Here is a 26,299-nt window from a genome sequence, read left to right on the forward strand (position 1 = left end):
AGACAGATCTAATAGTTGCTAAGACACTTCATTGGGATCCCTTGTTCAAATGCACTTGCCTGTAGTGTGGGTCAACAAGTGAGAAAAACAGGGGTAGATCCTTGAAAGCTGCTAGAAAATAAAATCCTTAATTTATACCTAAATTATCTAAGTATTAGAGAAGATCCATATCATTTCAGAATGACCTTGATGTTAGGACACATTGATATTTTAGGTGATGTTCTTTTAATTTTTGCAAATTTGTGACATTAGTTATGGTTCAGTACCAGTATCAAGATCATTAGTATTAAGTTAAATACTTCTGGATCCACAGGACAGTAATTGCAGTAGATTTTCTAACTATTTATCTGCAAGTTTTATCTTTAGTTTGCCATCATTTTAGACTCCTCTGGCCAAATTTTGTCTTCACTTACACTGTGACAATTCCACTGCTAAGGCAAAATTTGTTCACTCTCTCCCTGACCCCACCATTAAGTCTGGAATCCATATCTACACTTCCTAGGATTCATAAAGTAGTTAATTGAAAGGCCTGAATGAGAAAAACATTGCCATTTGTACGAAGGCTTTGCTCACTTTGTGTTGGGTTGGAATGTGCTTTTCCTAAGTGAAGCAGACCCATCATGAACCATTTAAACCTTTGTTTCCTGGTCTTTAAAAGGCCTTCTTTTGGCTATGCCCCAATGAGTATGCAATCACAAAATAAATCTAAGGAGAAGATACAATGAATTAAAGACCAGAGTCTGTTGAAATAAAGGTACAGATCTTGCAACAGTTCTAAAAATAGTATATTTCCTGAAGAAGGAAGAGAGGGAAGGGTGAAATAGTAAGCCTGGGTAGATTAAACCACCACAATATATTGGTAATAACTGACATACAATAATTTTAGAGTTACTATCATCCAAAAAAAAGATAGTGTATACTCAAGATCTTCACTGATAAACACATAAACATGTAATGTAAAATATTCAAAATGCAACATTCATCTGTATTCACAGGAAATAATATGCACTGTTTTCATATTTGTAACCTAACATCTCTCTCTCTCTCTATATATATATATATACACACACACACACACATTTTAGACAAAGAAAATTTGCTTAAAAAAGCAGAGCAAAGAGGATGGAGTTCTTCTAGTAATGCTGATTGCTGAAGAGAAAATAGAGAATCCATTAGGAATGCCTTCATATTCTTTAATTCTCTCCCTCCCCCTGCCCCAATCCCTCGACCCAACCTAGGCTATTACACACATGAGGACACACATCTTCAATCATTTCATATCCTCTACAGCACTTCAGAAGCCATACTTCACCCTCTTGCCTTTCAGCACCATATATAAACAGCACACATATTCCCTCCGGGCAGTGCAGAACTCTCTCTCCCCTTTCTCAACAAGAATCACATACAGCAGCCACATGCTATCAGCCACAGGGTTCAGTCAAGGTCACTTACATGACCTTAGGGCTACTTCCTTTTGTCTGCCTCAGGAAATGTGCCATTGCATTTAGTTGGGGAAATAGCCTTCCTAGGCGTTCTTCTGCCTCTTGGAGATGTCTTCTTCTGAAGGGGGCAGAGAGTAGAGAAGATCCTAAGGAAAGAGAATGCTCTCTTAATTATGTATTTCCCCCCACTTCTATGTCAAATAATTATCATACATCTAGTACTTTGCCCTAAAATTCAAATCACATTCAGCTTCGTATATCTCAATATTATTATTCACTTTATCTATTCCATGGTTATATGTAAAAGGAGTCACCGGCTTGTTTTGTAACATGTCCAATGTGTTATATTAACAGTATAGTCCTTATAAGCTACTGTCTTCAGGGTTTGTCTGAAAATCATGACTTCAAAGGGAATACAAAATAAATATAGCCCTGGTTGTGACAAGGTTTTCTTTCTTTAATTTGAGAGTGAAATTAGCCCTCATGAAAATTATGGAATAATAGCACCTATTTGAACCAAGAGCTATGAAAGTTTCTCAATAGAAGCTTTACCAGTACATCTTTATCCAGTGACCGGCAACATCCCTGTGTAACCGGGTATGTTGGCCTTTAAGGACAGGCCACAAGTCCAGCATTATCCAATTACAGTTTCAGCACAGAACCAAGCATTTATATGGAATGTAATTCTCTGAGGGAACCACAGGAATTGCAGGCTACAGTAAGGAATGCTGGGAAAGGATGAAGGGAGATATATACACACACACACACACACACCCTTTTGTGGTTCTCTCTGCTAAGTGGAAGACTGGAAAAGCAAAAGCTCCGGATCTCACTAGTCAAAGAGCTGAGGAAAGAGCCCAGAAGGTGCTTTGGGAAGAAGTCTGTGAAAGAGTTTGGGGGGAGGCCTAAGAAACAGGCAGACAGAAGATTAAAGAACCCTGGGGAAGTGGAAGTTCTGTGCATGTTGTTACAGAGCTCTGGGCTGGACTGAACTGTGGGGCTGGCAAGAAGGGGTTTCTTGAAATACCCAAGCAGGCATATTGTTAGGTTAGAGAGTCAGACACAGCCAAATCCCCAGAGGGAAGCTAAGATATTGGCAGAGTGAAGGAAGAGGCATTGAGGAAAGAGAGCATAGAGGGCGTGAGTTGCAAACTCAGCTGGGGCTTTTGAGATATGGCAGGTGGAGGCTTCCCTTCACTCCCTGAGGTGTGAAACTGGGTGACGCATGAGCTGGGGCAGTGGCTGCCTCCACACAATGACAGGTAAGAAATGCCCTTAAACATGTTTACTAGGCTCTCTGTACTTGGACAACAATGAAGAAGGTCTCATGCTTCTGGGCACAGACACAGATTCCTGCATCAAACAGCACTTTGTATTTTTAAATGATTGGGAAAGAGGAAGTCAGTGTGGGTGAAGTAGGCAGCCTGTCGGAGGTTAACAGAGAAGATGCCCATTGTCGGCATTCAGTTGTCTACTGGTTGGCGGTCACAGTGGGCTTTCAGACTACACACACAGTCAGATGTAAAGTCCTGAAGGAGATCTGAAAATAAAAAAGGAAAGCTGAAAAGAAAAATATCTGATGAGCAGGATGGCAATGCTACCAAAAACTAGCAATGTTATTGTCTAATGGAATTTCTTAATTTCCCTTCAATCGATTCACAATTTCAGTTTATCTCTGTACCTTTCTGAAATCTGTCTTTGTTTATTTTTAGGTATGGTAAAGGCAAAACAGCAGCAGCAGACTAGGCTGCCCTCCTTCAAATCATACAGAACCACTAAAGGCAGCAGGAAGCACAGCTGACTTCTGAACAGCAGCAGCAGATGTTACCACTAGCAGCACAGGACAGGATACATGAGACCTACCAACACCAGCACAAGGTGTTCTGGGACAAGCAAGAGAAAAATCACCAGGTCCAGAGGCTTTGCTGAAATGGACCCCTACGTGGTCCTGGGATGGCAGTATCTGGGCCTACAAATGGCAACTTGAGCTGACTGAATCCCAGGCAAGTTCAAGGACACTGGTCAGGAAAAATGATAGGACATTCTTGAAAGAGGGAGTCGTGGCACAAGTTCCAGCCCACTGAATACGGATTTGAAAGACTTAATCCACCCCCATAACCAGTACAGGAATTCACCTAAGGCTAGGAGGAGGGCACTACCTTTGGTGTACAAGACCTGGGCACATAAGAGATGCCATTCGCTGTTTAAAGTCAAGGGCTTCGTCTGAAAGTCTGTCAGTCATGAGATAACCTTCTGTGTTAATGTGTGAACTCATACGACTATCAAAACCATTTTCTTTTGTTACCTGAGCGAAGCTTTTATTGACATTACAAGGAATGAAAGAGTAGTGCATCCTCCTAACACCATTTTAAGAATCAAAAGGGTTTAGTTTATTAAATGTTAGATACATAATTGTGTGAAAAACACATTTCTAAAGCTTTATTTCTGAAGTGTCTACTTACTAATTTTTGTTTTCACTGAGGAACTCTGTGTTATGAACAAATTTCCAGCTACAACTTGTCCTAAGAGGAATGTCTGCACTATAGACATCCCACAATTTCTCTACTTTAGAGGAAGAAGAGAGAGTTGGAAGAGTTTTTTCCTCAGAATATAAATAAATAAATAAATAAATAAACCAAATGGATTTTATATCATACTATTTATATAGAAACAATGTAATCCTCTTTCTTTCAAAGAAAGGCTTCCTGAATTCAGGCTTTTGCTATAATATCCACAAACACTGTGACTAACACAGGCTTTCCACCAAATACTACTATTGAAGGAATGAGATTGTGTCCTTTACAAACACATTCACTGGCTTCCCTTGGTCATCAAAGACTTGAAAACTCATTAATGACATTTTTGAAGTCATATCAAGTGGTTGCTATATGAAGGTCATCACTGTTGCTTCACTACTAACAAATGGGTAAACTGTGTGACTGCTCAGAGTCAGATCCACCATTATTGATACATATTTTAGCCACGTGGGTTTACCAAAAATGGGTTACTTTCTCCACCTTGTCATTGTGTTGATACTCAGTTGTAGTTGAAAAACTAATGGATTGGCAATGTCCTTTCCATAGTGTTTGATTTAAAGTTCAAGCCTTTTTAAGTACTGTACATTGTCATTAAAATAAAATATTGGGTAGTGCTATCTCCTGGACACCATATTTTCTACAATATGTTTCACGCCTCATTTACCAGAAATGTATTGAGATTTTCCTGAGCCAATGTTCAAAGAATAACTTGACATTTTTCATAGCCAAATGCCCTGTTTTTGTTAGTTTTTTACTTCCATGAGCACTTGCAACTGCTGTCATGAATGGTAATTTAAGTTTCTTTTATATGTACATATAATGCATATACATAATCTATATGTTTACATATAACATATAATTTGAAACTAAAAATGTATTTATAGATTTATTAAATGCACCCCCATTTCTAGTGAAACAGGATTTTAATAGTTTTTATTTTTTTAAAAAAAGAGCAAGCAGGTGTTACAACTATTGGGTAAGTAATGTAATGTGAATATAAAAACGGCCATATTGGGTCAGACCAATGGTCCATCTAGCCCAGTATCCTGTCTTCTGACAGTGGCCAATGCCAGATGCTTCAGAGGGAATGAACAGAACAGGCAATCATAAAATGATCCATTGCTGTTGTCCATTCCCAGCTTCTGGCAATTAGAGGTTAGGGACACTCAGAGCATTGGGTTGCATCATCCCTGACCATCTTGGCTAATAAGTCATTGATACACCTATTCTCCATGAACTTAGCTAGTTCTTTTTTTAACCCTGTTATGGTTTTAGCCTTCACAATATCTGCTAACAATGAAGTCCACAGGTTGACTATGTGCTGTGTGAAGAAGTACTTCCTTTTGTTTGCTGCCTATTAATTTCATCAGGTGACCCCCAGTTCTTGTGTTATCTGAAGGAGTAAATAACACTTCCTTATTCACTTTATCTACACCAGTCACAATTTTATAGACCTCTATCATATCCCCTCTTAGTCGTCTCTTTTTCAAGCTGAAAAGTCCCGGTCGTTTTAATCTCTCCTCATATGGAGGCTGTTCCATACCCCAAACCATTTTTGTTGCCTCTCTCTATACCTTTTCCAATTCTAATATATCTTTTTTGAGATGGAGTGACCAGAACTGCATGCAGTATTCAAGGTGTGGGCGTACCATGGATTTATACAGTGGCATTATGATGTTTTCTGTCTTATTACTCATCCCTTTCCTAAGGGTTTCTAACATTCTGTTTGCTTTTTTTGACTGCTGCTGCACATTGAGCAGTTTTTTTCAGAGAACTATCCACAATGACTCCAAGATCTCTTTCTTGAGTGGTAACAGCTAATTTAGACCCCATCATTTTATATGTAGAGTTTGGATTATGTTTGGATTAGCTGTACTGCTTCCTTTACTTCAACTAACTATTGATGTGCAGCCTGGAGTCTAACACATAGACTTACATGTTTTGACAGCTCTGCCATCTTTCTTGCCTTAAGTTTTCAGTTAGTTACCACTGATGCAGCCTATGCAATTAATTAAATGACACATGTTGTTTGACTTTTCTCTTGTCGTTGCTCATGAAAAGTGCCAGAATATTGCCTAGGATATGATTCAAAGCAGAAAGACTGAGGAAACAGACAGAGTGGAGTGCCCAAGAAGCAGAAGTTCTTAAGGGAACAAATAAATAAATAGGGATAGAATAAGAGATAGAATATGAGAAATCCAGAGCATGATATGTGTATCACCCCATACATTTATTAAGAGAACCATGAGATGACTACTTACATCAATTTAGATTTATACACAAACTGGCTGTGTGAAGCTGATGAAACTACTCACATGAGTAAGGCAAGCAGGATTTTGTTCTTTATTCTTTGTCAATTCCTGTAGGACCAATGGGGAAAGCCCAGAAGAAGAAAGAAGAAAAGCAAAAAGGTTGGAATAAGTTGTCTGAGAATTTTAATCAATTCATAATTAAATAGTTCATGTTCAAGTCAGCAGTCCCAAGACTACGAAGTTTTTTCCCCCCCGAGAGACCTGTGTTCAAGCTCGGAGAGGGAATCCCAAGGCCTCTCTAGCATAATTTAAAGCAGTAGTTCATACTGCCTAAACTGCCACAAATATCACACGTATTCCAGAGGAGAATAAATAGCAATAGGCATTTTAAGCAAAAGAAATAGCTAGGATTATTTCAGTATCATAGTGGGGTTTTGATCTGAACTAAAAATATGTCTCAAATGCAAACAGAGAAAAATGATGGGCCTTCATATGATTGACAGCCTTTCAAAATAGAAGTGTTGCTATAATTAAGCAATAATGTATGACTGAGTGTGCACTATGACAAATTGGAAGCTTGGTTGATTAGATTGAGCATATAAGATGTCAGTATAATTATCACATTTTAATCATTTTCCTCCATTTTTTATAACAGCATTGTCTTCAGTCTCATTTGGTGCTTATTAGATTGATATTCTAAGAGGAATTGTACAACATAAAACATGTCCTTTAACAGGATGAACTTTAGATAAGACTTTAGGTATGTCTATAAACATTTATAATGATGGCTGTTGTGTCTCTACTTTCTTCCTCATCCTATGTGTCATTTAATGTCAAGTTGGAGCTTCCTTTATCACGATCAAATATTTTAAATTGAACATGTCCTATCTCACTAAGCAGTCACTATGTTTGTTGAACTGTAATAGACAAAACATTTCACATAGCTAGACTGAAGGATGAACTAATGATACCCATTACAATGATTAATAATATGCTGAATTAATCATTGATAGAGCTGGGTTTCACTATTTTAATGTGGCTATACTGAAGTGTATGGCAGTTTTTAACAAGAATATGTTCTGGGTTAGTACCTCAGGAAACAATGAGGTTGTTTTAAAGAGCTGTTTTAAAAGGTTTAATTTTATACAAATCACATTTCTACAACTTATACAATACACCTCTACCCCGATATAACGCGACCCAATATAACACAAATTCTGATAGAACGCGGTAAAGCAGTGCTCTGGGGGGGCGGGGCTCCAGTGGATCAAAGCAAGTTCGATAGAACGCGGTTTCACTTATAACGCGGTAAGATTTTTTGGCTCCCGAGGACAGCGTTATATCGAGGTAGAGGTGTACATGGAATAACATCTTAATAAATTACACTGTTGCAAGAAAACTTAGTTCCAACCTGAAGTTATTAACACTGGCATGCTCTCTCACCCTTACTCTGTCTCAAATTAAATCTGAGCATCTCTTCACCACTATCAAAATAAGACAGTGATATGTGATCTAGTTGTGGGAGCACAGGACTGTGAAGCAGGACTCTGATGGTATGTCTACACTGCCATTAAAACCCACAGCTGGCCTATGTCGGCTGACTCGGGTTCACGGACTCTGGCTAAGGAGCTGTTAAATTGTGGTATAGATGTGCGGGCTCAGGCTGGAGCCTGTGATCTGGAATCCTTCCCCGTCACAGGGTCCCAGAGCCTGGTCTTCAGCCTGAGCCCAAACATCTACACCACAATTAAACAGCCCTGTAGTCCAAATACCGCAAGCCTGAGTCAGCTGACACAGGTCAGCCACAGATGTTTAGTCGCAATTTAGACATATCCTAAAGGTTCCTTTGCTAGCTCCACCACTGACTTACTATGGTGGCTTGGGCAAGACCCTTAATATTTCTGTGATTCAGTAAAACCACATTATAATGCCTATCAACTGTGAAGTTTAATTCATTAGGGACAGATGCTGCCACTCAAATTCACATTGGATGAAATTCTCCCCTGTGTGAAAAGTCCACACCAGGTTTACACACTACTTAAATTGCAATGACTTACAGGGTACACGGGCTTTGTGTGGGCCATCTGCCCAGGGGTGTATTTCATCTATAAAGTAATAATTTACTCCTTAACTAATCTCATTGAAATCAATAGGACTACTTGTGGAATAAGGTACTACTCAGCGTAAGGATGGCAGAATCACACCCTTAATATTTGTGAAGCATTTGAAATGTTAAGTTGAAATGGGCTACTAGGGTTGCCAACTTTCCAGGATTGTCCAGGAGTCTCCAGGAATTAAAGATTAATCTTTAATTAATGATTATGTCATCTGATGAAACCTCCAGGAATACGTCCAACCAAAACTAGCAACCCTTTGCGCTACACCAGTGCAGTTTATTATTTTAACTTTAAAAAAGAATTGATTATGAGCACTTCGCCAAAGATCCACTCAAAAAAAAATCTATATATCAGAAATAATGCCACCCTTATCTTCTTAGGTAGATATTCAGTGAATTGGGACCATTTTCTCATGCCAAGGTATCTCGGTATAGTAAAGTTCATGCTGAAAAGCATAAAACAAGGGGATAATATCCATTTGCCTCAAACACTGTTTCACCTGGTGATATTCCAAAAGCCACAGCCCTACTCATAAACTCATAATTTGGTTTTACCTATCCAGGGCTGGCTCTAGGTTTTTTGCCGTCCCAAGACGTCCCTCCCAGAGCGCAACTGCCGCCCCAGGAATTGTGCCGCCCCAAGAACGTGCTTCGTTTGCTGGTGCCTAGAGCCAGTCCTGTACCTATTACAACAATAAGTCCCACATTTTCATTTGAATTTTTAAGTTAACTTGTTTTCACTGTGCTTATTTCTCTTTTGTTTGCTTTCCCATATGTTCTAGAGCAGGAGTTTACAGGCAGGACTGTTCACATAACAAATGATTTTTAAGGACATTTTGGAAAATATTCACAGAAAGTGAATTTTGAATGCAGAAATGCAAGATTTCACACCATAAACCTGATTCTGAGATATATGCTTTTTTATCCTTGGAACAGAAATTTACCTTCTGACCTCACTTATACACCTCATAGCACCCCAAGAGTATGTGTCAAAATGTCTATAATCTTCTTTAAGTTCAAGGTGAAGATGTTATTTCCAGTCTTGGATAATGCTGCCTGTGCAGAATGATCCTGTGCAATTTTTAATACTACTGTTACTATAGCTAATGACCCAGTTACCAGTAAAATGCATAAAAGCAAGATTTTAGCATTGATTTTACTCTTGGTCTTCTCTATAGCTTTTACAAACCTGAATTTAACATGCTTTTATCATACTTATAAGGGCTTGATGTTGGCTCTTACCAGAGATGCCCTAGGTTTATTTAATATTTCAAAAGACTTGATAAAGTCCCTCCCCTGAGCCTCTTAAGGAACCTTAGTAATCACAGGGTGAGAGGGAAAGTCCTGTCAGGTTTTAAAAACTGGGGAACAGATAGGGAGGAAAAGTAGGAATAAATGGCCAGGTTCCAACAGATAAGCAAGTTAACACTAGAGTACTACTGAGTTTAATATTAATACCGATGTTGTTCTATAGATTTACTGCATTATAGTCTAAGGAATGAATGAGGTGGGAATAAAGGCTGGCCACACATATTATTTAGGTTAGTCACAACTTAGGTCATGTCTAAAATACAGGCACTACAATGGCACATCTACAGTGCCATAGCTATGCCGTTGTAACCCCATGGTGTAGACGCAGACTACAGTGACAGCAGGGATATTTCTGTCACTGTAGGAACATCTTCTCCTTGAGTGAAGGTAACTAGGTTGATGGAAGCTGCATCTACACTGGGGATTAGGTCGGCATAGCTCTGCTACTTAGTGGTCTGAATTTTTCACACCTCTGAGCAGTGTAGCGATGCCAACCTAAGTTTTAAGTGTAGATCAGGCCTCAGGAACTTTGCCACTTACAGCTCTGATCAGAGGATTCATCAACGGGTGTTTTCCCCCCGGCAACCACAGCATCTCCAATATCTGTTTGAAGTTTCTTCAGATTGCTGTACTGTAAAATGGTAGTTAAGATAGCAGTTAAGATAGACTTCTGTGTGTCAACAGTGCTATCCCTGCTATACAATTATATAGGCTGGTTTAAAAAAGATGATTATTCTCTATTATATCCTACAGGACTTTCTCATAAGTGAGCTGTTTCACTTTAGAGGGAGCTGTTGATTTTTCAACATGAAGGTTTAAATGTAGCGATGAGGAAAACTTTAACAGGTTAGAAAGTTCAATACATTTTAGATAACCACCCCCTCCATCCTTAAGCCCTCAAAAGTTTGTTTATTTATACTCAGGTGCAGCATGGTTTAGTGGTTATAGCACACACCAAGTCCCAGTTCTGCCAAAGACTTACTGTCTGACCTTGCACAAGCCATTTAACCTCTCTGGGCCTTATTGTCTGTAAAATAAGGTTAATAATATACCCCTTTCTAAAACACTTCAACTAAAAAGTCCCAGGGCTTGAAAAACATATCCAACACATACTAGTCCAAGGACTAAGCCTGCTCAGCAGGCCAAAATACAGCTGTGCTCCAAACTACACCTCCTCCCAAACCATACACTTGATCTTCCCTGATCAATGTTGATAAATACAAAGTAATACACATTGGAAAACATAATCCCAACCATACATACAAAATGATGGGGTCTAAATTAGCTGTTACCACTCAAGAAAGAGATCTTGGAGTCATTGTCGATAGTTCTCTGAAAATATCCACTCAATGTGCAGCGGCAGTGAAAAAAGCAAACAGAATGTTGGGAATCATTAAGAAAAGGATAGATAATAAGACAGAAAATATCATATTGCCTCTATATAAATCCATGGTATGCCCACATCTTGAATTCTGTGTGCAGATGTGGTAGCCCCATCTCAAAAAACGTATATTGGAATTGGAAAAGGTTTAGAAAAGGTCAACAAAAATGATTAGGGGGTATGAAATGGCTGCCATATGAGGAGGGATGAACAAGACTGGGACTTTTCAGCTTGGAAAAAAGACGACTAAGTGGGGATATGATAGAGGTCTATAAAATCATGACTGGTGTGGAGAAAGTAAATAAGGTAGTGTTATTTTCTCCTTCTAATAACACAAGAATTAGGGGTCACCAAATGAAATTAATAGGCAGCAGGTTTAAAACAAACAAAAGGAAGTATTTTTTCACACAATGCACAGTCAACCTGTGGAACTCCTTGCCAGAGGATGTTGTGAAGCCCAAGACTATAACAGGGTTCAAAAAAGAACTAGATAAATTCATGGAGGATAAGTCCATCAATTGTTATTAGTCATGATGGGCAGGGATGATGTCCCTAGCCTCTGTTTGCCAAAAGCTGGGAATGGGCAACAGGGGATGGATCACTTGATGAATACCAGTTCTGTTCATTCCCTCTGGGGCACCTGGCATTGTCCACTGTTGAAAGACAGGATACTGGGCTAGAAGGACCTTTGGTCTGACCCAGTATGGGCGTTCTTATGTTTCCTTGTAGTCATCTGCACCCTAATGCGTGGGACTGACGACACCAGTCTCCCACTGGCTGAACTCTCAAATCTCATTTAGTGCCAGCCTGATACCACACAATCATTTATTAATGCTGCCTTCTCACAAAATAAATCAACTAATGCTGCCACCTCAATACAATAATGCTAGGCCAACCCTTCACGCCTCAGTACAATTAACAATGCCATTCATAAATCAATTGCACCCACCCCTGACTACAATAACTTATACATTCTGGGCAGCTGTCCCCAGTAAATCAATTTATGCTCGCCCCTTTGCTGTGGGGTTTGGCCCTCCCCCAGTGTTTCCTGCACCCTGGGCGCATAGGGATAGCCCCCACCGTGCTCCCAGCTCTTAACAGTGTCAGCAGCCTCTTCCCCACCACTTTCATAGCAGCAACAAGACCTGGGTCCTGCTCCTGCTGCAGAACTGTGGCACCCAGTTTCCTTCTTCTCACTGAATAACAACAGCTATGCACCTCCCCACAACGTCACCTAAGAGCAGCATTAGGAGAACTGGAATCGTGTCTCTGCATATTTAAACTGCCGCAGTTTACACCTGGTCCATGCCTGGCTCTCTTTGGGACTATGAGGGTAAGAGGCTTTTTTAAAAGTAAAAGCTTAGAGTTTACAGAAGTAGATCACATGTGTGTAGAAATTATTCCTGCTCACCATGGATGAGTGGCTTTTTTTAAGCTCTGAAAAGCACTATATACCGGAAAGTGTAAAATACTATTATCTGAACCTGTTGGTTGGTTGGGAAATGCTATTTGGGCATGCCAGAGATGGTGGGTGCTTAGAGTTGCCACCTTTCTAATGGCTGGTACCCTGACCCCAGAGGCCTTGGCCCTTGCTCCGCCTCTTCCACCAGGCCCCTGCTCCACCTCTTCCCCAAAGGCCCCGCCCCTGCTCTGACTCTTTTCCCCAAGGCTCCACCCCTGCTCTGACTCTTTCCGCTAAAGCCCTGCTGCTGCTCCATCTCTTCCCCCCAGATAAAAAAGAAAACGGGCATCAGAGCTTATTTAATGGCATCTGGATAAGCTGAAACCTGGACTGTCTGTGGAAAACTGGATTGGTGGCAACCCTATGGGTGCAGGGGTCCCCTGTTGTGGGACAAGTGAGAGAGAAAGGGGGCACTTAGTCTTTCAGAAATGGAGAGCTAAATTCAGCTCTAGGGAAAGCAGGTACAACACTCTTACATCAGTGCTGAATTTTGCCCCATGGAGTTGGGGGGCTAGAAGAAGAAGAGGCAATTTTTTTATCCTGAAAAAATATTGGTGTTTGCTTTACAGAAAGAACTTGAATTTTGGATCAGTTCTTATTTTAAACAAATCACGTCACCTCTTGATAATTTAATGATCATGGGAGTTAGAAGATTAATTTACTTTCCTTTTGTTCCATATCAGCATGTGTTCGATAGAAGTAATATATTCCACAGACTCTGATAGCATCAGTTCAATGTCCATTGACATCAAAGTATCTGGGTGACATGCAGAACTGATAATAAGGTTGCATTTGAGGACTATTCAACAAAGCAGCTCGTTAAGCATTCTTTTTCTATTTTTCCATTCCCCAATTTATTGAAGGGTCTGAAATCTTTTTCTGGGTCCTGCCAAAAAAAAAACAACAACTAATGTTACTAAGTTTAGAGATCACATTAACACTTGCGTTTGAAGATAATAAATGACATTTTCTTTTGTACTGCCAATATGGTCCATATACTGTAAATTATAGACAAGGCTGGTAGAATGTCAGTCAAAACAGCTCAGTTCTTTCCAAGAATGAAGGTAGGAAAAAATACATTGATTTGCTCATGTGAAAATTTGTTGAAATTTTCTTTGAAAAGCTCTAGCATCCCAATGCATTGGAGCAGGGACTTAAGATCTGGCTGGCTGGTGGCCTGTTGTCAGGGATGTGCCTTTTGCTGCCACTGTGAAAATCTACCTAAATTTGCCTCTGACAAAAATCACTAAATGCTAAACAGAGATTTTGGCATCTACATTCACTGAAGACTCAGTCCACAATGAGCATGCTCCAGCCTGTGACTGAGCAGGACTTTCCCCACAACTGCAACTTTGTGCTGTTCTGAGCTGGGGCCAGGTACCTGAAGTCAAAGCATGGAGATTGTCTCGTCTGTGCTGAGTCCAGGCCACATGGACAAGGGAGTTGCCTGATTCAAAGGAAACCTTAATTTTGGAATTTTTAAACTTCTGACTGCTTGGCTTTGAAGCCTTAATGATGTTCTTTTAATGTAGTGGTGTATGTATGTGTGTGATATATTGAGTACTACCTATTTTAAACATCCTCAAAAGGATTACCCCATTTGGGTTCTGATTCATCAAGGTACTTAAGCACATGTGTAACTTTAAGCACAAGTAGTCCCATTTGCATGAGATTATTCACATGCCTAAAATTAGACACATGCTTAAGAACCTTGCTGAATTGGGGCCTTTGTCCTATAGCTCTGAGGCAAGCCTATAATTCTGATCTTCTTTGTCTCAAGCATAATTTTTCCTTTCCCCTGATGGTGACTATCTTATTTCAAAGACGCCATTTAAATTGCCATTGAGACTAGGGACAGACAAGCCCCCAGCTATCAAACTTGTGATAATTATCTTAACCATGTGCTTTAGAAAGAGCAACATTTTTCTTGACACACCTTTAACTGAAAAGTTTACACAGACAATGGAAGGGGGGAGGTTGCATATTCTAGTGAAAAGAGACATATTCAAAAATACACTATTCCTTTTCTACAAGTATGCATGTAACATTCATCTCCTCTACATAGAGCCAGATAGAACTCACCTTTTAGATGTGCTTGTATGTAGAATATACTTTTCTCGACAGGCACATAGAAAATTCTACCTTCATAAAGTTTATGTATATATGGTAAATTCTATTTTAACATGCATGGATGAAAAACGTATATATTACATACATATGTGGGCAGAATGCATCTTTTCTGAACGTACACACATGGAATGAATCTGTTCTACAAGTATACCTGTAGTATGCATCTTTTTCTAATTGTATGGTCAGTATGTGGAACTCCACAATTTCCCCCTAGAACTAATTTTGAGACTAGTTCTCTTTTCAAAGCAGTTTCCTATGTACTTGTACAACATTATTCCACAGATTTGCTATTGAAATGAAATACTGCAGTGACCTTTTTAATTCCCCAGACTTTTTACAATCTTTGAAATTTAGCACAACAGCAGGAGTTTAATCATATTCACTGATGTAAAAGACAAAATAAGGCACCTCTACATTCAGTTAAAGAGATGACCTCCAAGGTGTCAGAGCCTTCAGAGACTCATTGGATGTCCCCAAGGACAATTACAGCAATGTTGCATGAGGTTTGTCTGTAATCTCTCACTTTGTCTTATGGTAACACAAAGAGGCATCTGTTGAAATATTTTTGTATTGTAATTTAGATGGAGCATTTCCATGGGATTTCATTGTTGATTTTAAAGTATTGTTGTTTTCCTGGTAAAAGAATAATCCCATAGCTAATTTATACCCTTCTTTTACTCTATTTCTATTTCACGTATCCAGAACAGCTTCCACTCTGAGTTTCTATGTTCACTGATTCTCACACCACTTCATGTTCTGTGCCTTGGTTTTATAGACATATCTTTTCTCTATCGCACTATGAAAGTTTAGCAATGAAAAAAAAAGCACTCTTCTGCCTGTGGTGGTTGTGTCAGTGGTTTTGTCACTCCTGTTGATTGATGCCAGGTAGGCCAGAGGAAGGTTTAGAGGGAAAAAAAAAAAAAAGCACCATGTTTATCCATTGCCCTAGAGTGACAGACCAGATCAGCTCTCTTAAATCCTCTGCCCATACAGCAACCATGATCAGGGTGATTGATGAAGAGTCCAATCAGCTCTGAGGTGATTTTCAGTGTCAAACTGCTGTGGAGAAGCTGTACATGATCTCTTTACAAATGCTTTTGACAGCTTAACAGTTAAAAGTTCAATTTGTATGCATGTGTGTGTGCATGCAAACATACATACAATCATTCCAGGAATTCTACTGTAAATGATAGCAACACAGACAGACTTTTTAAAAACTAATTTTTAAAAATCAAACCGCTATAAATATCTGTATTTTTCATAAACTGTATCCATGTAGTACACACACCTATTCTAAATATCCTTAAATTCAATGGGAGCTGCACCCCCTTTGGTCCCATTTACGTAAGGCACGGGAGAGCTCAGAGAACTGGTATTAAAATCTGGAATAGAACACCAGTCCAAACGTGGCAAAGGTCAGCAGTGGCTGGGGGTTTCTACCATCTTGTGGCTTTTTATGACCCATGTGAAATAAGTTGGCGGTTTTGGTTCAGTTACTGAGAGACAGGAATCCATGTGACAAAACCCATCATCATAAGCTAGTTGCCCCCACAGAAAGAATAAGGAGACTCTAGAAACTGAAGAAGTATCTTGTCATCTTGGAAACTGTTCTCCCAAGTCAGGACTGAGCATATTGGCAGGACAGTCTGGGAAGCTTTGCACTGTCACTGATCATTCTGTAACTGTTCATCACTAATGAAGTAAATTAAGCACCCTCCATGAACACTACATTCACCAATGCATTAACGAATGTGCCCTACAAGAACTTAAACATTGTTGAACATGGTTTTCAGCATATAATGCTCAATCCTGAAAAGTACTGAGCAACTTCCATCTTCACTGAACTTAATGGCACCTTGCAGGAGGGGCTCAACATTAGAATTGCACTAATACTGCACTGCAGAAAATATTCCGCAAATGTTCACTTGAGTTTTAAAATGAATTTGCTTTGACCAAGCTTCATGCAGTCAAACCTTCCCTTTTTAACCCTTGTACAGATTGAGACACTACAGCGATAAGCACTGTATAAACGCTGATAAATAGCTAAGAAAGATGTTCACTCTCCTTTAATGTTTGCTTGCCAAGAACATTCATGTAAACACATTTGTACTACCATGAACGTTTGGTGTAAGTGAATTTCAAAGTCATATGTGCAATTGTGCATGCAGACCTACTATTCAGTTTCTTTGAATGAGTAATTGCACTGGAAGTTAAGGAACAGAATCAATAGCATGTAACTTATCTGAATGATCTTAACTAACCAACATACCTCCAATAACAAATAGCAAATCCTCGCAGATAACTGCTTTCACACAATCCACATAATTACAAAAATTATCGCAAAATTGTTAAATAGTTCTGAATAATGATTACAATAGAGGAAATCATGATCTGCTCAATGATATTCCACTTGCAGAAAAAGAAGCTAACCTCATTGGATAAATTATTCACAGCAAATTATTTGCTCTCCTCTATTTAGCACATGGCAGGATTGGACTTATAAAGCAGTGGTTCTCAACCAGGGGTACATGTACCCCTGGGGGTATGCAGAGCTCTTCCAGGGGGAACATTAACTCATTTAGCTATTTTCCTAGTTTTACAATAGGCTACATAAAAAGCACTAGCGAAGACAGCACAAACTACACATGTATCCTGTTCATAGACAATGATTTGTTTATACTGCTCTGTACAGTATGCACTGAAATGTAAGTATATTCCAATTGATTTATTTTATAATTATATGGTAAAAATGAGATAGTAAGCATTTTTTCAGTATTAGTGTGCTGTGACACTTTTGTATTTTTATGTCTGATTTTTAAGTGAGGTGAAATGTGGGGGTACACAAGACAAATAGACTCTTGAAAGGGGTACAGTACTCTGGAAAGGTTGAGGGCCACTGTCAGAGAGGGCTCAGGCTGATAACTGATAGGATTCATGGTCAGTTTACAACTAGGTGACAAACCATTTGACAGACAGAAGCTGTGCTCACCTCTTCATCTGAGATGGAGTGCTTATGCTAACCATTAAGTCATTTGCCTGTAGTTACATCTTCTTGACAACATTTTGGTAGGTTACAAACTATTGGAAAAGATACATCAGGCTAGTGATACCTTCTTCGAGACTTGACATCCTCATAGGGATCTTTAACAAACCATTTGTGGCCCTTCATTACAAAATTTACTGCACAATACTTTATGTGCTTCTGTATCCTTCACATAAAGTACTCTACAGTAGTTTCAATAAAATTTGTGTGAAGTGCTTTATGGAACTTAATCTTGGCAAGGTGGTTCCATCATGAAGACTGAGTATCACCGTATTAGACCTCTACTTGTAAGGATTTTCCTTGTAAATGGCTAAATCATTATTCAATTGAGTGACAACTTACTGTAAACAGTATATTGCTTCTGGATATATCACCTCTGATCAATAAACTTTCTCTCTGGCTCAGCACTTACTTGCGAATATTGTATAAAGGTTTGATTAAATGTTTAAGAATAGTTTTTAAGTGGCAGAATTAAAAAAGATGTATTCATTACTAAATGCATCAGCTTTTAATGTAAGTTTGTAAACACTTATTACTTCTGTATCATTTCAGGCTGTGATAGGTTTCAGAGTAGATGTTATCATATCTTATAAGTTAAACAGGTTTGGTTCTGATTAGTACTTGGAGAGAAGACACACACTGTCCCAGGAAAGCCTAAATCCTGCAGGAAGGAGAATTGGTGAGTTCCCCAACATAATATGAAGCCATTTTCTTGCTCACAAGATATTACTTGTTAATAGGGTGACCAGGTGTCCGGTTTTCAACCAAACACCCAGTCGAAAAGGGATCCTGGCGTGCTGACCGGGCCATTGACTGTCCGGTTGGCGGCGCTGCGCAATGGGGCTGGCAGGCTCCCTGCTAGCCTCTGTGCCGCGCGGCTCCTGGCAAGTAGCAGGCATGTCCCCCCTCCGGCACCTACACATAGGGGCAGCCCCGGGGGCGCCACACGCTGACTCCGCCCCAAGCACTGCCCCTGCAGCTCCCATTGGCCAGAAACTGCAGCCAATAGGAGCTGCGGGGGTGGCGCCTGCGGATGGGGCAGCACACAGAGCTGCCTGGCCGCGCCTCTGCATAGGAGCCGGAGTGGGGACATGCTGGTGCTTCCAGGAGCTGCTTGAGATAAGCGCTGCCCAGAGCCTGCACCCCTGAGCCCTCCCTGTGCCCCAACCCTCTGCCCCAGCCCGGATCCCCCTCCTGCCCTCTGAACCCCTCAATCCCAGCCCGGAGCACCCTCCTGCACCCCAAACCCGTCATCCCCCCCCCCACCTCAGAGCACCCCCAGCCGGAGCCCTCACCCCCCCCACGCCCCAACCCCCTGCTCCAGCCCTGATCTCCCTCCCACCCTCCAAACCCCTCAGTCCCAGCCTGGAGCACCCTCCTACACTCCAACATCCCCAGCCCCATCCCGGAGCACCCTCCTGCACCCCAAACCCGTCATCCCCCCCCCCACCTCAGAGCACCCCCAGCCGGAGCCCTCACCCCCCCCACGCCCCAACCCCCTGCTCCAGCCCTGATCTCCCTCCCACCCTCCAAACCCCTCAGTCCCAGCCTGGAGCACCCTCCTACACTCCAACATCCCCAGCCCCATCCCAGAGTCTGCATCCCCAGCCAGAGCACTCACACCCCAACCCCCTGCCTCAGCCTGGAGCCCCCTTCCCGCACCCTGAACCCCTCATTTCTGGCCCCAACCCGGAACCCACAACCCTAGCCCAGAGCCCATACCTCCTCCCACACCCCAACCCCCTGCCTCAGCCCGGAGCTCCCTCCCATACTCTGAACCCCTCGGCTCCACCCCCCCCAGCCCAGAGCCCCCTCCTGCACTCCAAACCCCTCATCCCTGGCCACACCCCAAGAACCTGCATCCCCAGCCAGAGCCTCACCCCCTCTCGTATCCCAATCCACTGCCTCAGCCTGGAGCCCCCTCCCGCACTCTGAACTCCTCATTTCTGGCCCCACCCCAGAGCCCGCATCCCCAGCCAGAGCCCTCACTCTATCCCGCACCCCAGCCCTCTGAGCCAGCCCAGTGAAAATGAACGAGTGAGTGAAGGTGGGGAGAGTGAATGACAGAGGGAGGGGGGATGGAGTGAGTGGGGTCAGGGCCTCAGAGAAGGGGCGGGGCATGAGCAGAGCCTCGGGGGAGGGGCAGGGCAAGGATGTTCGGTTTTGTGCAAGTAGAAAGTTGGCAACCCTATTTGTTAAGTTGACATCAACTTTGTCCCCTCTACAATTTCCTTCGAGATTCCACATTATTAACAGGATACATGTGTAGATTTAAAATTACATGCAGATACATAATTGAATAAATATTTGAAAAAGCTGTGTATATAATGGGGTTTTGGATTAACTAGCAATTCCAAAAAATATAAAAAAAGTTCTGGTCAAACCGAAGATGAATTTTTCAGCAAATCAAAAAGTCAGAAAACATTTTGAGTTGGGTTGAATGAATGGTTTGTTTGACTCAACTTGAAATTTTTCACTTCGATTTTGAGCTTTTTAACAAAAAGCATAAGAGGAGGAGGACTGGCCCCTACTTATGGCTCACCTGGGCTGTGGGAGACCAGGGCTCAATTCCCCCCCTCTGCCTGATGTGGAGAAAGGATTTGCACTTAGGTTTCCCACATTGCAGGAGAGTATCTTAGCCACTGGGCTATGGGATGGCCTGGTGTGGGTCTTTCTCAGTCTTTCCTGTTGTGGCTGTTCCACTTTGTATAAATAATTATATATCCTCGAACATAAGCTGGTTCGTTTATAAGCTGACCCCCCCCCCCACCCGCGCCAAGATGGATACGTAAAAATGGAAATTTTTTATAACCCATTCATAAGCCGACCCTATAATTCAGGAGTCAGCGAACTTTGGCTCCCAGGCCATCAGAATAAGCCGCTGGTGGGCCGAGATGGTTTGTTTACCTTGAGCATCCGCAGGCAGGGAGGTAAACCTAAGTAAACAAAGTGTCTCGGCTTGCCAGCTTCTTACCCTGATGGACCGGGACAGCAACTGGTGGGGAAATTTTTTGGGAGGGAGAAGCTGGGAGTCAGGGGACCTGTGACCACCCCCCACATGACCCCACCCCTAGCCCGGGACCCCCACACTCTGCCCATCCCATCCCTTCCCACCTTATCTGGGGAGGGCGAGGGGAGGATGTCTCTGGCCTGGCTGGAGCTGCTCCTGCAGGCTGGGTAGCACGGCCGCAGCCTGCTCCGGCGGGCCAGACTGGGTGGCGCGGCTGCAGCATGTTCCAGGATGCTGGGCCAGGCAGCCCGGCCGCAGCGTGCTCTGGCAGGCTGGGCGGCGTGGCAACAGCCTGCTCTGGGGGGTGGGGCCGAGCGGCACGGCTACAGCCTACCAGCCCCGGAGCTGCAGCTGTTTCAGAGGCTGGGGGGAGAGCAGGGTGGCCAGAAGTGGAGAGACTCTGGCCCCACCTCTTCCCTTGTGGCTCTGCTGCCTCTCCTTGCTCCCTCTGTTGGGGGGAGGGGCTTTGTCCCACCTCTCCCTCTTTATACCCATTCATAAGCCAACCCCATTCCCTGGTGCTTCCCTTTTTTACTAAAAAAATTCGGCTTATGAACAAGTATATACGGTAAATAGTCATTGAAATAGGGACTGGAACTTGAGTTTCCCATCACAGATGCCAGCTTCCTCTGGGTCCAGAGGTGCTCCACCCCCTTCCCGCAAACTCCCACCCCCCACCTCTTCCTTCCCCCTCCCCTGAACACGCCCCCTCCCTGCTCTTCCCCATCCCTCCCAGTGCTTCCTGCATGGCACGGAACAGCTGATCGTGGTGGGGTGCTGGGTGAGAGGGGGAGGAGTTGATCGGCGGGGTCACCGGTGGGTGGGAGGCGCTGGGGGGGGGGGGAAGCTGGCTGCCGGTGGATGCTGAGCACCCACTAATTTTTTTCCATGGGTGCTCCAGCCCTATGTTTCCCATAGCCTATGAAACTGCTCTAACCACCAGGCTATAGAATTGTCATCACTCTCCTTTCCTGGCCTAATGGCTATTCATCATCATTCACAGTAGCCCTTCATAGTCATTCATTTACACTAGGACACTCTGAGTGCACAGGCAGACAGAGTCCTGGCTCTCATTTCCAGTGTCTAACTTCACCCTAGCCTGCAGCAGCCATTATAGGGAAAGAATGGCTTCTACCATGTAGCCTTGGGCTGAAAGGATTGTGCTTAGTCGCTGTGTGGGGATGACGTATGCACAGTTCTCGTTACAGGTAGGCGTTGTGAGGGGATGGAACACGTTCAGTTGTTCTGTGGTAATGGTGCATGCACAGTCTGGTTAGCACTAGGAGTTGTGAGAGGCTTATGCATGCTCAGTGAGGATGGAATCTTTGCATAGTTTAGCTGCTAAAATCGAAGAATTCTCTACTTAGCATATGTGAACTGTGATTTTTTTATAAATTGGTCAAATTTGGGCAGATTTTCAAGAAAAGGCACACCCTGGCAAATTTCAAGTCCTGGCTCCAAAGGATGGGCATGCTAGAGCTGTTCAAGGAAAAGGTCTCAAGCATTTTTTAACATAAAAAAACAATGTAATTTTTCCTAGCCCATTCTTGGAAATGGCCAAACCATTTTGACTGAAACTGCCTAAAACATTCCTCCTGAGGCAGACATCTTATATATAAATTTTCAGCCAGAATAGTTAAAATTTGGCAAAGTAAGAAGCAACTGAAAACAGGGCCTTATAATGGAAAGTGTCAGGCAACCTCAAAACATACAGTGTTACTAGCCTTGCCTATAATAAATACTTTATGATGTAAAGGTAATATGCTGTAGTGAGCCATAATAATAATATGTTCGGTTATCTGTATACATTTATCCAGAGAAGGATAGAGGGTTCTTTTCTTAATAAAGAAACTTGGGATTGCACACTATAATAAATTGTACAACGCAGTGATAAACCATAAAAAAAGACAGACATGGATGGCTGAGGAGATAGGGCAACAGTCTGAATGTGGCCCAAGTTGGTAGTTACAGGGCCAAAAGTTGGTAGTAACTAGAAGCAATTGCTACTTACCTTCTGCATGGTAGTCTATGTGAAATAAATTGGTGGTCTCAGTCCTCTTCCCAGCAGAAAGTTATTAACATCACAGTTAAAACTCTTGCTTGCAGTTTCAGCTGGGAGGTAAAAATTGGAATGCCCATGGTTAGATCATTCCTGCAGGATGGGTTAGAAATACACTGGCTGGGTGCTATGCGTACTTCAGCCTCTTCTGCATATAGACAACTTAAATCTCCAGTACTCTCAATCTGACCCCTTCTACAAGCACTAAAATCACTTTTAAAAACTATTAAAAAAACCAATGTATTCTCTTATGCCAAAGAAATAGTTTGTTCATTATCTCATGAATGAGATTTTTTTTCTTTTTTTTTGTTTGATATTAGAGCTGGTTGAGATTTTTTGAATTTCAAAGTTTCATTGATCATTTTAATTATAATTCAATGAGAAATGTAAAAGAAAAACATTCATGAATTTTCCCACTTGCTTTTCACCAGCTCTAAATCCAACTGAAACATAATATGAGAACTATGGTTAGGGCTAAGTGGCCTGGAAGGAGCCTTTTAAAATATTTAATATGTAATAGGTTTCTGAAAATGAAAACTAAAACCATCCTGCATAGAAGAACTAAATGGTGTCAGGACAACCAAGTTTAAAAATACTATTAGCAGTAAGACACTAAGTAGTTTGTGATATAAACAAATTGTTTTAGGGCTAAACGCTACTTTTGCCTACAGAGGTAGACAACAAGAAATAGTAAGTAAAGAGCTTCAGATTGTCACACAGTCACCTAGTGTTGTACTGGATATTTGTTTGGTGCTTTAATATTTACATGCATAAATGAATACAGTATTTATTTTACTTTTTCTCTTTATCTAAATATCAAATAATATGCAGACAGAATGATCTGCTGAATCATAAGAATACTATATCAACTTCCTACCAAGTTTTATTTGCTATTCTTTCTGGAACATAGCTACCACTGTTTATGTTAGAGTTGAATGAAAAAGCAACAAAAAGTTTTGCAGGAATTCTTAAAATTATTTTACAGTTGGTTTAAAAAAAATGAAAATTGACATTTTCTATAGTCAAAAATTTCTACCAGCTCTACAGATGGTAAAAAAACAAAACAACAACAAACACCAAAACAAGTTTGTTAACTTTTTGTTGTAAATTTAGTTTTTGTTTTGTAGTAAAAAATTAACTTTTAATTGAAAGGCAGGATATTGCTATGTAGGATATAAGCATGGTGTCTAGTCAATGCACCCTCCTTTGCAGTTCAGCCACTGGTCACAGAGTATTGTGCTATTGTGTTTCATTGTTGCACTGTAGATAAAAGCAGGGATTCCCAACATATGATTTGAAACACCCAACTGGGTTGTAGGAAGGCCTCAAGTGATAATGGGCAGAAGAAAATAAAAACAGGTCTCAGTATTGCTAATCCCAAGGATTCACAAAAATCAAGAGCTAGTCCTCTCTGAGATTGACTTTAAAATAATACATTTTAGATTCTTCTGGGATTTGAGCCTTTAAAGTTCTAATTTTTAAGCTTTTCTCCACAACCATAAGAGCCAGGAACTTTTTTTTTTTTTTTTTTGCAATGAAAGATGAGAGTTCAATCTAGGGACTGGGGCTTTCAGAAAAACATTAAGTATGCCAAGACCCAGGATAAAATTACTAGAGGTGATAACCCAGAATCTGAGCTCTATGGTGGCTCCTTCCAAAGGAGCTTCCTACCTTCTACTAGAAGCTTCTCTTCTCCAGGATCTGGAACGCTTGTTTCCTGTAAGCCACACCTCCAACAGAGAACCGCTAAACTGAGTAGAGAAAGGGCCAAGCTAGCTAGAAGAAGATTCAACTTGCCTTCTCCACAGAACATGTGAGGAAGTGAGCCCTGATCCCGAAGGGAGTCAGATCCTGAAGCGAGAATTGTTTAAAGGTTGTGGGAGGACATGGAGATTTTTGAGGTATGTCCTTCCAATGTTGTATTCAGAACCTCCCCCCCCCCCACCATGACTGTTTCAAACATTTGTTCCTTATAAGTATGTTTTAATGACAAAATATACTGAAAAATATAAAAACCCTGCAAATAGAATTGAGGTGATAAGTATGCCCATAATGTAGCTTGCCAGAGCATACAGGAGTATGTTATGGTATTGCCATCTCGAAGCATTCAAAATGAGTTAGAGCCTCCAAAAGTTGTGTAAAAATCATGGGATTTTAAAAAAAATAAGGTGGGGACTAAAATTTGTTTTCTGAGCCTTTTGGGCTTGCAAGGATAGATTCCCCCCCCCCATGAAAGCTGAGGTGGTATTATGCCAGGAATTGGTCTTTTAAGAAAAACCAAACCAAACCAAATACTGTGAGAGTTGGCAGCATTATCATTGACCGATATACCCAGTTTATGCAGTGAGAAGTATAACTTGGTTGTCACAATGATTGTAGGTAGCACAAAACCCACTGAGCGCTTATGTTGGCACCCACAGCAAACACAAAGTAGTAGCAATGAGCATGTTTTGCCTGCAAAAAAAGAAGTAGCAGAAAAACACCCCACCATGCATTAAGCCACCCTGACTCATCAAACCTTCTCCTGCAATGGAAGTATTTCTCTTCTACTGGCACCTGCACAATAGTGCTTATCCAGCAATATGCTGCTGCTAGTGCTGCCCAGACTGTTTGGTATAAAGTGCTTCATGGGCAAAAAGCTTCTTATTTAATAGGCTTAATATTTGACCAGAGATCTGACTGTGTGTAGCACTGCTAGAAGTTGATTGTAAAGCACATATATTCATTTCACAAGATGTGTTATTTACCTGGTGTGACATTCACTGCATCATAGTTGGTATCATATGTTTTTATTTAGGTGGACAGTTCTCTAAACTTATTTTTAAAAATTGGTTTGTGACTCACAAGGAGGTCTGCAGGCATCTGCAAACAATACAATTCCATTCAATGGATGTTTAACCATTTCCTTTCTGTACTGGGTGTTTGTATGTTACCTCACTCAATGAAGTTTACATTAAGTAGACTTCACAGCATATTGAGGTAAAGCAGCCATCTAACAGCTAACAGAAAGAAGAAAGCAGCTGGGTCCAATTACTGTATTTAGTGGATCTCGTTGTGCCTAATTGGGGTGGAGTACTAAACTTTAGTCCACCTGTTAGCTGTTTGGGCTCTGCTTCCAGTTGTATAAGCTTGTCTTTGGGCTTTCACTAGGAAAGTTTTCTTCTGCATAGGCTTTTTCTAGCTAAGACTTTGTTTCATATTGAAGCTAGAGGAATTTTTTTCCTTGGGGGTAGCCAGATACAAAAAGGGGTCTGTGAATAGCAAAAAAACTGGAGCTGAGTTAAACCAGTTAAATCTCCTAATGGTGCAGTATTGTCTGTTTGGAGATTTCTTACTTTAACTGGAGAATCTGATTTAAAGGGAGTAAAGAATCCCGTTAATAATGCAATGTTTCTGTAAATTTAAAGTAATCTGTTATTGACTGGACAGTCAGGAAAAATTGTTTGTAATAAATAGTGCTGAATAAAGTGGTCCTAGAGAAGGAGAGCATGGAAGTATGGCTACTGAGAAATAGCTACTGGCTCTCTGGGGCAGGAACCATCTTTTTGTTGTGTGT

At 41.3% G+C, this 26,299-nt stretch overlaps 1 long non-coding RNA gene across 3 annotated transcripts; it reads right to left on the bottom strand.

Annotated features, from left to right (window-relative positions):
• Positions 1-377: 377 nt before the first annotated feature.
• Positions 378-25,649, bottom strand: LOC135982484 (uncharacterized). 3 transcript variants are annotated; one of them, XR_010599869.1, is made up of 6 exons: positions 25,232-25,649; positions 24,415-24,594; positions 22,696-22,796; positions 6,295-6,339; positions 1,453-1,588; positions 378-1,149 (listed from the first exon to the last, which is right to left on the bottom strand). It is a non-coding gene; the product is annotated as an uncharacterized LOC135982484 (long non-coding RNA). The 3 variants fall into 3 exon arrangements; XR_010599868.1 differs by having other exon boundaries at positions 24,415-25,649; XR_010599870.1 differs by lacking the exon at positions 6,295-6,339 and having other exon boundaries at positions 24,415-25,649.
• Between the last annotated feature and the right edge of the window lie 650 nt (positions 25,650-26,299).

Source organism: Chrysemys picta, chromosome 3, assembly GCF_011386835.1.
Source record: "Chrysemys picta bellii isolate R12L10 chromosome 3, ASM1138683v2, whole genome shotgun sequence".
Classification (NCBI taxonomy): Eukaryota; Metazoa; Chordata; order Testudines; family Emydidae; genus Chrysemys; species Chrysemys picta.